Genomic DNA, 12,160 nt, shown 5'->3' with positions numbered 1-12,160 from the left:
TCACTGAAGTTCTCCTTCGAATCTGTGGCATCCTCTAGTGTTTCCTCCTTTGGACTCCAAAATAAAATGTTCCAAATTTGAACCAATCCCCCTTCACACTTCTTAGTCCGATATCTTTGAGATGTCCTTACTATTTGAACTCCTTGAAGATAATTTTTCCTTAATTTCTATCGAGAGTATTCTTAGGTAACTTCAGTTATCTATGATGTAATTAACTATAGGGGCTTGCCCTTATAGGAAGCTTTTCCCGAACCCAACATAATATAAACCTTATTTAATTCCTTATATTAAATAGGGGAATTTGTCGGCCAATATATGGTTTTTCGCAGACCAAACGGATGTCATAACTTTCTTTAGTTTATTTGATCGAGCCTCACCCTCAATTCGTGTGTTCATCCTTTGGGATAGATACAGGATTTGAGGTAAAGCGCTCTTTCATTTAAACTATGAAAATTATGGGGTCAGTTTGACTTCATCTTTTTCAAAACTAAATTTTTTTTAAAAAAAACGTCCTTCCGAAGCGGGCAATGGGATTTCAATTCCGATGACCGACAGCTTCTTACGGGCAAACCCCACACCAAAAATAGTGCCGACAACACCCAATGAATATAGCATAACTAATGAGAGAGAGAGAGAGGATTGAATAATAAAAATAACAATCTTTTTCTTTATCCACTAAATGATCTTCCTATTTATATGGTAGATGGTAAAACAAGTTGTTACATTTTTGCTCTTGCTTTAAAAAGGGATGCACAATGTATTCTTAATTTTTCACACATGTATGAGTTTATTTCTCAACTCTATGGCTTGGTTGGCTTAGCTTAATTGGCTTCAGGTCAACAGGACTAGTTCTGTGGGCTAGGCTAAGTCGGCATTATCGGTCGGCTGATCTAGTTTGGTTGTCGACCCTTGATAATATATGGGGAGACTCCTGAACATCCTTGATATGATTAGAGATGTTGAGAGATGATGTCTCCCCTTGGGTCTGCTTCTTCATGGTGGGTAGCTTATATGTCCCTTTATTTTGTTTCTGAGTGAATGATTATAACTTAGATCATTTAGTCATCTTTTTGTCCTCCTTGGGGCTCGGTCGGCTTTGGCCTTGTTGGTTTTGGCTGAACGACTGCATTCCGTCAGATATGTGGGTCTTACATTCTTCTATCTGTGAGTCCACCATTGTTGTACTATTCTCTTATGAATTGTTATATCTCTCCATAATCAACTTTGGCACATTTTCAATGTACAAAACATAAGTCACAATATCATTTATGTTGAAAATTAAACTTGATTTAATTAATTGGACCTTTTAATTGAGTCCATAATCTAGATAGGTCCTTAAAAAATTCTCGAGTCTCATTGTATGAAGAATGTTTAAGAGAATTTTAAAGATATATTTTAAAAGAGTGATTTAGAGAATTTTATAAAATGTAATTAATGACTTTATAACAAAAAAAAGGAGAATATTCTAGAGAGTCGATAGTAGTCATTGGATTGAAATGCATTGGCACAATCCTAATGGGGTTGTCACTAGTATATAAGTGTGGTGTATTTGTGTTTTGCATCAAGAGAAAAAATCAAGAACTGTAAGAGCAAAATAAAAGTGTGTTTGTCAAGTTTTCCTCTTATCTTTTTAGCATTCATCCTCTTACGATAGACTCTTATCTTCTAACTTCTTATGAAGGAGTAGAGCAAGTCAAGAAGGTGCTTCTACAAACATTAAGAAGTGAGTTTTGGGATTTCCATATAAACAAAGCCGAAATCATATCTGACTAATTTATTAGAGTATGGCCAGTTTTGAATCAATTAAAAAGAGATGAGGAGAAGCTAGAAGATATAAAAATTGTGGAAAAGATCCTTCAAACATTAGATTCAATGTTCGATCATATTATCACCATAATTGAAGAAACCAAAGACTTGAAGGCTATGACAATTGATCAGCTCCTGGGTTATTTACAAGCCTATGGAGAAAAGATAAAGAAGAAGCAAGGGATCCGAGAACAAATCTCGAAGATGCAAATTAATTCAACTAAAGAAGAGATCCTTGAGTATATAGAAGTCAATAAGGAAGAGGCTGATGCGGCGGTTTTGTGGTGTGTTGTAAATATCTTTCAATATTACAATACACACACGACAACACGAGTAGTAAATATGCAGTTAAATCACAATAAAAATAAATTCAGTATAAATAATTTTATCTTTTAAAATCTTTAAACTGTCAAACCGTAATAATAACGCAAGTATATGTATCACTCAAGCAATAAAAGAGCTCTAATGGAGTTCTAAGTATCGATCCCACAGGGAGTTGGAAATTCTTATGGTTATAACGTCAAACACAATATTCAAACTATAAAATTTAAATAAGCAAAACAAATCTAAAGTAAATTTAATGTGCATTCAATGAAATGCAGTTAAAAGAACTAAGTTAACTTAACAATTTGATTAACTTCAAAAATAAACTTATAAAGACTAAACAAAGTTTTGTGGTGAAGAGTTCAAATTTAAGAAAACATCATTCTCTTTTACAATGAGTTTTTGGATTGTGAAGTAATTAAAATCATTTAAAATACATATAAATTTGTATTATGTCAAATAGAAGCAATATTATTCTTTACCCTCTGAGAGTGCATAAAGAACATTGTTTAATCCAGAGTTTGGTCCCTGAATCCATGGTTAGGTTGAGAGGATACTAGCTGCCACTCCAGAACTCTCATTTTTCCCTCCTCTGAGGGTTAACAATCTTGAATTAGTTTTCGAGCAACTGGACCAAATTGTGAATTTTAATTTGTCACCTTAAAATCTTCAATTTTGCGCCCACCAAAATATATTTCCCTATTTATTTGCATGCAACCCCATGGACTACATTCTCATCCATGAAATTGAATATGACCCTTGCCTTGTTGTGGAAATCATAGTCCTTTTGGATCTTATGTGTCTTAACAAAGTTTAACATTTCAATATTTCAATTAGCCAGATCAAAAAATAAATGAAGATTAGAGTTTGAATCATCACAATTTATTGACATTTAAAACCTTTTATAACAAAATTAATTCTTCACAAAACTATATCTCATTGTAGGGAGAAAGATAAAGAAGACTACTCATAATTCATGAGAATGATACGACAAAACATAGATTTTATATATAGAAACAAGTTTACAAAATAAAGTAAGGAAAGAACATAACTTGTATAACACTCCTTCTCAAGCAAATCCTATGAAATTTCCTTTAAGCACTTTCTCTATTTACAATCACACTCAATTCTCTCTTAGAAATATAATGAAGAAGAAATCTCTCATCTTCCCTCCCCTCTTACAACTCTAGAAGAAAATCATCTCTTCTCCCAAGACTTCTCTCTCACGCAAACCTCTCGCCCCCCCTCTTTTTTTCCTTCTCTGAACTCTCCTCTTTTTTAATTACGACCAGCCTTCATTTCAAGAGAATTCAAAATTCTCTTATTTTTTTCCCAAAAGGCACACCTCTTCACACCAAGAGACAAGTCCCTTCATTCAAGAGTCCCTTCATTCAAGAGCCTTCATTCAAGAGCCTTTCCAAAGTTTCTATATGCATTGAATCACTCCATTGGTTGTTTGAATTGATTGGAGCATTCAAAAATCGTTCAAAAATAATCACTAACCTCCTTACTCCGTCTTATTTCATCTCTGGCACCTCTGGCGCCAACCTATTGAAGTCCGTGTTGTTCTAAATTCTAGGCACCTCTAGCGCCAACTCTTTGGAAAATGGCAGCAGGATGCCGAAATGCTTCATTTTGACTCCAAATTTCTTTTTTTTTTACTCAGTTTTGCTCCAATTGCTTAAAATTGATATACTTGCATCAAAACATGAAAACACCATTCTTTAAAGTGTAATATCACCAAATTTAAGCATAAAATGAATACATAAAATTGCACCTTATTTTGGTGTATCAGAGGTCGTGGTCAAGGACAAGATATTGGTCATGAATGTGGAAAAGGTAGAAGCTCCAATAATGACAACAACACAACAATCTTGAATGAGAAGGAAGTTGAGCAAGAGGGTGTGGAAGAGGAAAATCATGATTAAGGCATGATAAATTTGAAGTGATGTGTTACAATTGTAAAAAATTTGGTCACTATGCTGCAAAATGTAAAGCTCTAAATAACGATAAAATTAAAGAGAATGCTAATTACTTGGAAGAGAAAATTCAACAAGATGGGCATTTTGCTACTGACATATAAGAAGAACGAAAAAGGTGAAGATAATACATGGTATTTGGACATGAGCTCAAGCAACCATATAAGTGAAAAAAAAAAACATGTTCGTGGAACTTGACAAGACAGTGAGCAGCAATGTATCTTTTAGAGATGATTCCAAGCTAATTGTGAAGGGAGAAAGTAATATCCTTATCCGATTGAAGAATGAAAAGTACAAATTCATTCCTAACATCTATTATGTGCCAAATATGAAGCGTAATATCATAAATCTTGGTCAATTTTTAAAAGAAAGGTCATGATATTCGTTCGAAAGACAAAAGCTTTTCTATAAGAGACTTAGAGAAATGTTATGATATTCATTTGAAAGACAAAAACTTTTCTATAAGAGACAATAAGAGAAACTTAATTGTGAAGATATTAATGTCAAGAAAAAGAATATTTTTGCTCAATATTCAAAATGATATTGCCAAGTGTCTCAAAGTCTGCTGCAAAGATCCATCTTGGCCTTGGAATCTTCAATTTATGCATCTTAATTTTGGAGTACTGGAGCTATTATCAAAGAAAAAAATGGTGAGAGGTTCTACAAAGATCCATCTTGGCCCTGGAATCTTCAATTTATGCATCTTAATTTTGGAGGACTGGAGCTATTATCAAAGAAAAAAAACGGTGAGAGGTTTGCCTACATCAATCACTCAGACCAGCTATATGAAAGATGCTTGCTTGAGAAGAAATTCAGGAAGAGCTTTCCAAAACAGTCAAATTCGAGAGCGTAAAAGCCACTTGAGCTTACATACTGATGTATGCAGTCTAATCAAGCCGAGCTCTCTCAATAAGAGTAATAATATATTTCTTTTCATAGATGCCTTTTCAAGAAAAACACTTAGGTATATTTTTTTAAACAAAAATTAGACGTCTTTGTGGTATTGAAAAAGTTTAATGCCATGGTGGAAAAAGAAAGCGGTCTCGAGATCAAAGCTGTGCGATCTGATCGAGGAGGGAAGTTTACTTCCAAGGAAGTTTTTGAAGCCGATAGAATACATCGACCTTTGATTTTCCAAAGATCTCCTCAATAAAATGGTGAAGCAGAAAGGGAGAATCGAACTATCCTTGACATAGCTCGAAGTATGCTTAAGAGTAAGAGGATGCCTAAAGAATTTTGAGCCGAAACTGTTGCATACGAGGTCTACTTGTCCAATCGATCTCCAAAAAGAAGTGTGTGGGGAATGGCACCACAAGAAACATGGAGTGGAAGGAAGCCGATATCTGGTTGAGTGTTTGGAAGCACAACCTATGTGTATTACAAGCTATGACAAGAGTGAGAAGTACTTTTTCATCGGTTATGACTCCAATTCAAAAGGCTACAATTTATATAATCAAAACACTATGAAAACAATCATCAGTCGTAATTTTGTGTTCGATGAAGAATGAGAATGAGTTTGAGACCCATACAATGAGCACTACAACTTTTTTGAAGAAAAAAAAGTGGAGCAACCAAGGATGGAGCAAGAAAGAGATGAGCTTAATATACCACCAAGTACACCTACTGTAGGTACTCATGAAGACTCGTTATCTTCATCATCTTCAAGTGATGGGTCAAGCAAAAAGGTGCTGCGATTTAGAAGTTCATAGGAAATTTATGAGATAATTGAGAATCAAGACAATCTCACTTTGTTTTGTCTTTCTGCCAATTGTGAGCTCATGAATCTTTAAGAAGCTGCACAAAGTAAGAAATGGAAGTATGTCATGGATGAAGAAATCAAAGCGATCTAGAAGAACGATATATAGAGATAGCTGCACTTCAAAAATGACACAAGGCAACTGAAGTGAAGCAAGTGTACAGAGTAAAGAAGAATGTCAAAGAAGAAATCGAGAAGTATAATGCAAGATTGCTAGCAAAAAGCTGCAGCCAAAAAGTTGGCATTGACCATGATCGATGTAAGCATATTGATAGACCCTATCATTGCATCATAAGAAAGTATGTGCAAAAAGAGTATGTAAAGACTCATGATCAGATAGCTAATATATTCCCCAAGCCGTTTACATATGAAGATTGCTTGGGATGACAAATCAAGTTTAAGAAGGGGATTTGAAAATTAAAGTTGATTTAATTAATTGGGACTTTTTAATTGAGCCCATAATCTAGAAAGTCTTTAAAAAATTTTAGAGACTCATGTTATGATGAATATTTTAGAGAATTCTAGATATATATTTTAAATGAGTGATTTAGAGAATTCTAGAATATGTAATGAATGATTTTTGAAACCGGAAAAAGGAGAATATTTTAGAGAGTTAATAGTAGTCATTGGATTGAAATGTGTTGGCACAATCCTAATGGTGTTGTCACTAGTATAAATAGTTGTAGTGTGTTTGAGTTTTGCATCAAGACAAAAAAAAGCAAGAAGTGTAAGATTGAAATAAAAGTGAGTTTTTGTAGTGTTCCTCTTCTCTTTTGTAGTGTTCCTCTTCTCTTTTCATCTTTTCTTCTCTTATAATGATCTCTTATCTTCCAACAATGTGTTTTAGCATATATGTAAGACACATATGCATGTGAGTTTATTTCAAAAATGTAACATTATTCAATTTGGAATTGATGAATTGCAAATAAACTTTAAGAAATATATACATTGAAAATCTGAAGGGACCCCAAACAATAAGCAAAATTTAAATGAACACGAGCCTTTTAGATTTATCTCATAGAAACACATTGATTTGATTATAAGTAGAAAGATTTGAAATCGCTAAATTTTCTTAATTGAAGTGTCAAAACTTCTAAGTAGCTCTAATTTAGCATATTGTCTCATGATTTTAAATAGAAAAAAACATGATTTCTGTTGAAAACGTTCTCTATCAAAACCTGACTTAAATTCAACTTGATTAAATGCGCTTTTGCCTCTTGCGTACCATTATTCTCACATTCTGCTGTGTTCCACTGACATTTGAGATGATTCTTTTGAAACCAAAATGGTTGTTTCAACGACCCAAAGAATCTTAAAAAACTAATGTAAACCATCACCATTGCACTGGAACACAGATCCAATGCATCATTGTGATATTACCATAAAAGAAAGAAGGCAAAAGTGCATTGGAACACAGATCCAATGCATTCCAAAATAATCTAGCAAATGCATCCTCAAGAAAACCCTAAACCATCAACCGAATCTTGCAAAAAAATGAGAAAGACAATCAAATCAATGTTCGCGAGATGAAGATCGAGCCAAAAAAACCAACCAAAAAACCCAAAACCATCAACCGAATCTTATAGATCTCACCAGAGGAACGATCGAATCGATGTTCGCGAGAGAGAAGATCGGGGACGGAGAGGGTGAGGGAGAGCGCGAGAGAGATCACCCAAGGGCACGAGAGGAATTCGAGCCCTAAACGCCAGTCGCGAACATTGAACCCATCTGGATCCCCGCGTGCGACTCCGTAGACAAATAGTAGGCCGCGCTTCGCGAGTTTTGAAAGTGTCTGCCGAACATAGTTTCCAAACAGTTCGGCGGCATTTTCAGAACGCCGCCGTACTCAAATAAGCTGCCCCAAAGGGAATTAAATTGAAGAATTCAAAAACAAATAAAACATAGTGTTAATCGTGAGGCAAAAGCGCATACATGGTCGCACCTTAGTCGACGTCCAATCCAAAAAACTAATACAAAATAGATGAGCATGAGGACATGGATGCCCCACATCCACACTGTAACAGCTAGATTTATTTATAACCTTTGTTTCATATTTAATGCCTTTGAAGGCCTTCACTTATATATATATATATATATTACCCACTATAAATAAAGATGGGACCAAAACCAGCCATGCATGGCCTAACTAGTATTTACTGTCATGCCTTGGTGGTCAGATTTATTCCGTCCATCCATTCTAGCTGTGCTGTGAACCACGGACGAGTGCATCCATGAATGCACCATCAGTGTCCATCAGCACATACATAGCTAGCTAGCTAGCTCACTTAAGGAGCACATGCATTTGTCTACAATATAACAGCTATGAGCTAGTAATGAAGGGTACGTCACATATCCTGCATGGTTTTCTCAATTTAACATGTTATATATATATGGCAATAATCTTAAGTAGTGATGCATGCCATAAGATCCACGGTGATAGAGATTATAATTTAGTGCCCTAGCATTACACTTAACCCTAAAAGTAAAGTAAGCAAAAATGAGACGTCTCAATTTTTAAATCATCGCAAGGGAAAAATAACTATGGGGCCTAGCCCAATTGAAATCATAATTTATGTTGATTATAATTAAGTATATAGGTCCACTCTTCTCTTGATTAAGGGACTATGGAATTACAAAAAGATTTATAATGATATTTCAACAAAAATAGTTGTAACAGGCCGTGAAAACAACAGTGGTTGTTATAGAGACGTTAGTTAGTCCATCATGAATGTTGTAGATAGTAGCTATAGTGTCAACATTGTGGACATTGTATTTAAAAGCCATGGAGATAGTTGGCCAAGTGGGTCGTCGATGGTTCGACCGTGAGCATCGATTGGTCACAGAGGCCGTAGTGGGGAGCTACAAGACCTGTGAGTCACGTAGTCTGAAGTTGATCACATATGACATATTAAAATCAAGTGTAGACACAAATATAAACACTTATCTCAAATTCTCTCCACCAAATGCCTTAAAGTTTCTTTGAATTCTCCTCCTTCTCTCACAATACAAACTAACACTCAAAATAAAATAAAGGTGGCTGGCGGCGGCGGCGACAGCGGTAGACAGTGAAGTTTGATGGATGGTTGGCCTCCTCCTGAAAAATCTAAGTCTTTTCTTATAAATCCAAAGGGTGCATTGGTGTCTCTTCAAAAATGTGTTTTCATTCAATGAATCTTCTAGAAGTTGTCTCCTCATAAGTCAATTGAATGAATTTTTGTGTCCATAGGCTATTCCCACGTTTTTATCAAGGGTTGCTTCAAACACCTCTTAAAAAATCCGCTCAATTTAAATAATCCATCAAGTAACCACTTCTAGCACTTAGGTACCCCAGTTCATTTTTGCACTTTCTTCATTTTTGCTCCAAATTTAATCATTTTTCACTTCTTTTAGCATTTTTTATCCATTTGACTGTAACTGCAAGAAAAACACACAAATGTCTTTCATTAAAGTGTAATATCTAAAAAGTAGGTATAAAAATGTGTATAAAAACATTATATATTTTAGATGTATCATGTAGCTAGATTTAGATTAGTTGTTACTACTGGTGTTTTTTTGTCTTTTAATTTTATTGTATTGAGGCATAAATCTTACTCTCACTTTTCCTATTTTTAAACATAGTCACTACTTGTGTCTTACATTTACTATGTCGTTTCTTTCACCTAATGATTATTTTTCCCGCTTGTATTAAACTTTTTAATGTCATTCTTTTGTTTGTAAATGGTCACATGTGGTACATGTGGTCAACCACCTCATAAAACTCATGTTTTGAGGACACTTGAGATCACCTATCATAGCTGGAAGAGGAGTTCTTCTACTTCTATTGTTGCTTCTACTACTACTACACCTCCTCTGACACCTCCTCCCCCACCTGCTATTGCTACACCTCCTGTGGCATCTCCTCCCACACCCACTGCTGCCATTCCTCATGTAGCACCTGCTCTCTTACCTGATGATGCCCCCGTTTGCTTAGCCGTCTGCTGCTTCCACATCTACTCCCCAACTTGCTGGCGGCATACCCCTTGAACGTGGCCCGTCAACTATTGACTCCCCGAGGATACAATTACTGTCAAAGGGGGACTTGTAAGTTATTTTTAACATTGTATTATGTTTATTCTTCATGTTATATATTTTTTGTCAACTAACTTATTTATTGAGAAGATTCATTCCCCACAAACTTCCCGTTACCTGCATCACATAGATTATTAAGAGCAGGTATGATGAGCCTTATCTGCCATAGAAGCATATACATATAGCCGCTTGGGACTTGTGGTTCAGAGAGTTTGAGGTATGATCATTTAATTTGAATCAAATTTGTAAATTGGATTTAATTTTTATACTGACACATGGATTATTTTTTACGTTTCATAGGTCCTTCACATAACTCCCATAGCACCACCAACAAATCAGTTGAATCATCGAGATTCAAGGCAGACATAACCTTGTCGACATGTTCACGACAGTCCGTCGGAGGGGCGAGTGGTCTGCTTGGATTGGTGAGGTGCTCTTGGGTCAATTGACCGTAGCTTGGGCCTCTCCTGGTTATGAGATGAAGAGGCATATGAATCGGGCGAACAAGGCGATAGAGTGGGCCAAAGGAGCTGAGTTTCATATTGGCGAATCGGTCCCCATACGAAGCACTACAGGAGGCTGGTAAGATTTTTTTAGATATTTAAACATTAATTAATTCAATTTTTGGAGTAATTTTTTAGCACTAATCATTTTTGTACGCTACATAGGCCAAGGAGTTGAGTCATGCTCCCTCGATGGTGGAACTGCATGTTCGATCTCATCGGCATCCGAGGACTGTGCATTGGGTTTCAGAGCATTCCCGACGGGTTGCTGTAAGTTAAAAACCTTAAATTAAAAATTTATTTTGACTATAACTATTGAAAGTACCAATGAAATGATGGTCTTCATTATGTATGAGTTTGGCAGTTCTGACAGAACCACTTGATCACTCAGGTCCAAACTTCGACCAGCAGCAGTAGTAGTCAGTCTGCCACTGCGCAGTTCGAGTATGAGCTTTGGGCCTAGACGATAAGGAGGAAGAAGGGAAGGGTGAAGGGAATAATCTTCGACACCGAGCTCTCCCGTGGTTCCATTCTTAGCTCCCCTAGCTCCTCATAGCCAGATTAGGAGGCTCTTGCCAGGCAGGTGGTTGCAATAAATGAAGTAATATGCCAGTTGCGCGCGTAGATGCTTGAAGGCTAACATAGAGTCGAGGATTCTATAGCTCATATGACGGAGATCTTAGCAGATAGCCGGAACAAGTAACCGATGATATCGTGTGGTAGGAGGAGGAGGATGGAGATAAATAGTTTTTTTTTTATGTTTTCATTTATTTGTAAGCATTATGTTGAATATTTATTGTTGGTTTTTTTGGATTAACTTAACAATTCTTATTTGAGATGATTTGTGACCATATCTTCATTTTATTAATGATAGTGTTTAGAGATTTGATATGTGACATGATTATGCTTAATGTGTTTTGTGCTTTTGTTGTAATAGATATTATAATTTTTTTTTTGTGTAATAAGTTTGTGCCGGATTTGCGTTTTTTTTGGTGCAAAATCCAACGCTGCATCTACAATAATATTTTTTTTGGTCTACTTTATTTTTCAATGCAAATGAGACGGTAATCCGATGTTAATGTTTGTCTTCCGATATTTCAGACACAAATTTTAACGCATGTTTTGTATAAGCAAATCTAACGCTAATATGACGTAACAACCAACACAAATTATATATGTTGGAATATTGCGACGTAAATTGAACGGAAAAAAAACATCATTGACCTCCGAATTAACTGCGAAAAATCAAACAAAAATCATACGCAAATCCGACAATAACCCTTAAATTTCATCGAATTTGCGTCTGATTTAGCTGCCGCAAATATACTTAGTTTGTGCAGTGATTCCCTCAATCGGATGACATTCTATGAATATTTGAGTGCCTTAATGATGTAAAATTAAATAATCTTAGACTCTTTGAATTTTTCTTATTAAGATGCTCGATTTGACTATAAGATGACAAATTTGTAATCAATTTGATCTTTCAATTAGGCATTGAAAAATTTTCAAAAGTGATTTACTGACTTGATCAAGACTTAATGTGACTTGAATTATACCAACTTGTGCTCGTCTTATCAAGCGGGCCAGGTTGATTATATATTTCCTGAAATGGAGTTTTAGTTGGTTTTTATTTGAAATTCGAATATTATTTTTTTAAAAATTTTGTTAAGATTCCTGTCATATAATCCCACTACTTAAGGAAAAGTGGCTTTCTTCTACCTTAT

General features: G+C 35.4%; 1 protein-coding gene and 1 long non-coding RNA gene across 2 annotated transcripts in view; one reads left to right on the top strand and one right to left on the bottom strand.

Annotated features, from left to right (window-relative positions):
- The window catches only part of LOC110025032 (meiosis-specific protein PAIR3), a 42,076-nt gene extending 34,297 nt beyond the window's left edge, over positions 1-7,779 (bottom strand). Inside the window, exon 1 of the mRNA XM_020725271.1 lies at positions 7,459-7,779. The gene's annotated coding sequence lies outside the window, so the exon portion shown is untranslated. The remainder of the gene's footprint in view (positions 1-7,458) is intronic.
- A 1,866-nt stretch (positions 7,780-9,645) lies between these two features.
- On the top strand, positions 9,646-11,201 carry LOC110025048. Its single transcript, XR_002294075.1, has 5 exons — positions 9,646-9,945; positions 10,024-10,150; positions 10,234-10,515; positions 10,602-10,706; positions 10,828-11,201. It is a non-coding gene; the product is annotated as an uncharacterized LOC110025048 (long non-coding RNA).
- The last annotated feature ends 959 nt before the right edge of the window (positions 11,202-12,160 follow it).

Source organism: Phalaenopsis equestris, unplaced genomic scaffold, assembly GCF_001263595.1.
Source record: "Phalaenopsis equestris unplaced genomic scaffold, ASM126359v1 Scaffold000287, whole genome shotgun sequence".
Lineage (NCBI taxonomy): Eukaryota > Viridiplantae > Streptophyta > Magnoliopsida > Asparagales > Orchidaceae > Phalaenopsis > Phalaenopsis equestris.
This window is presented reverse-complemented; position numbering and strand designations above follow the sequence as displayed.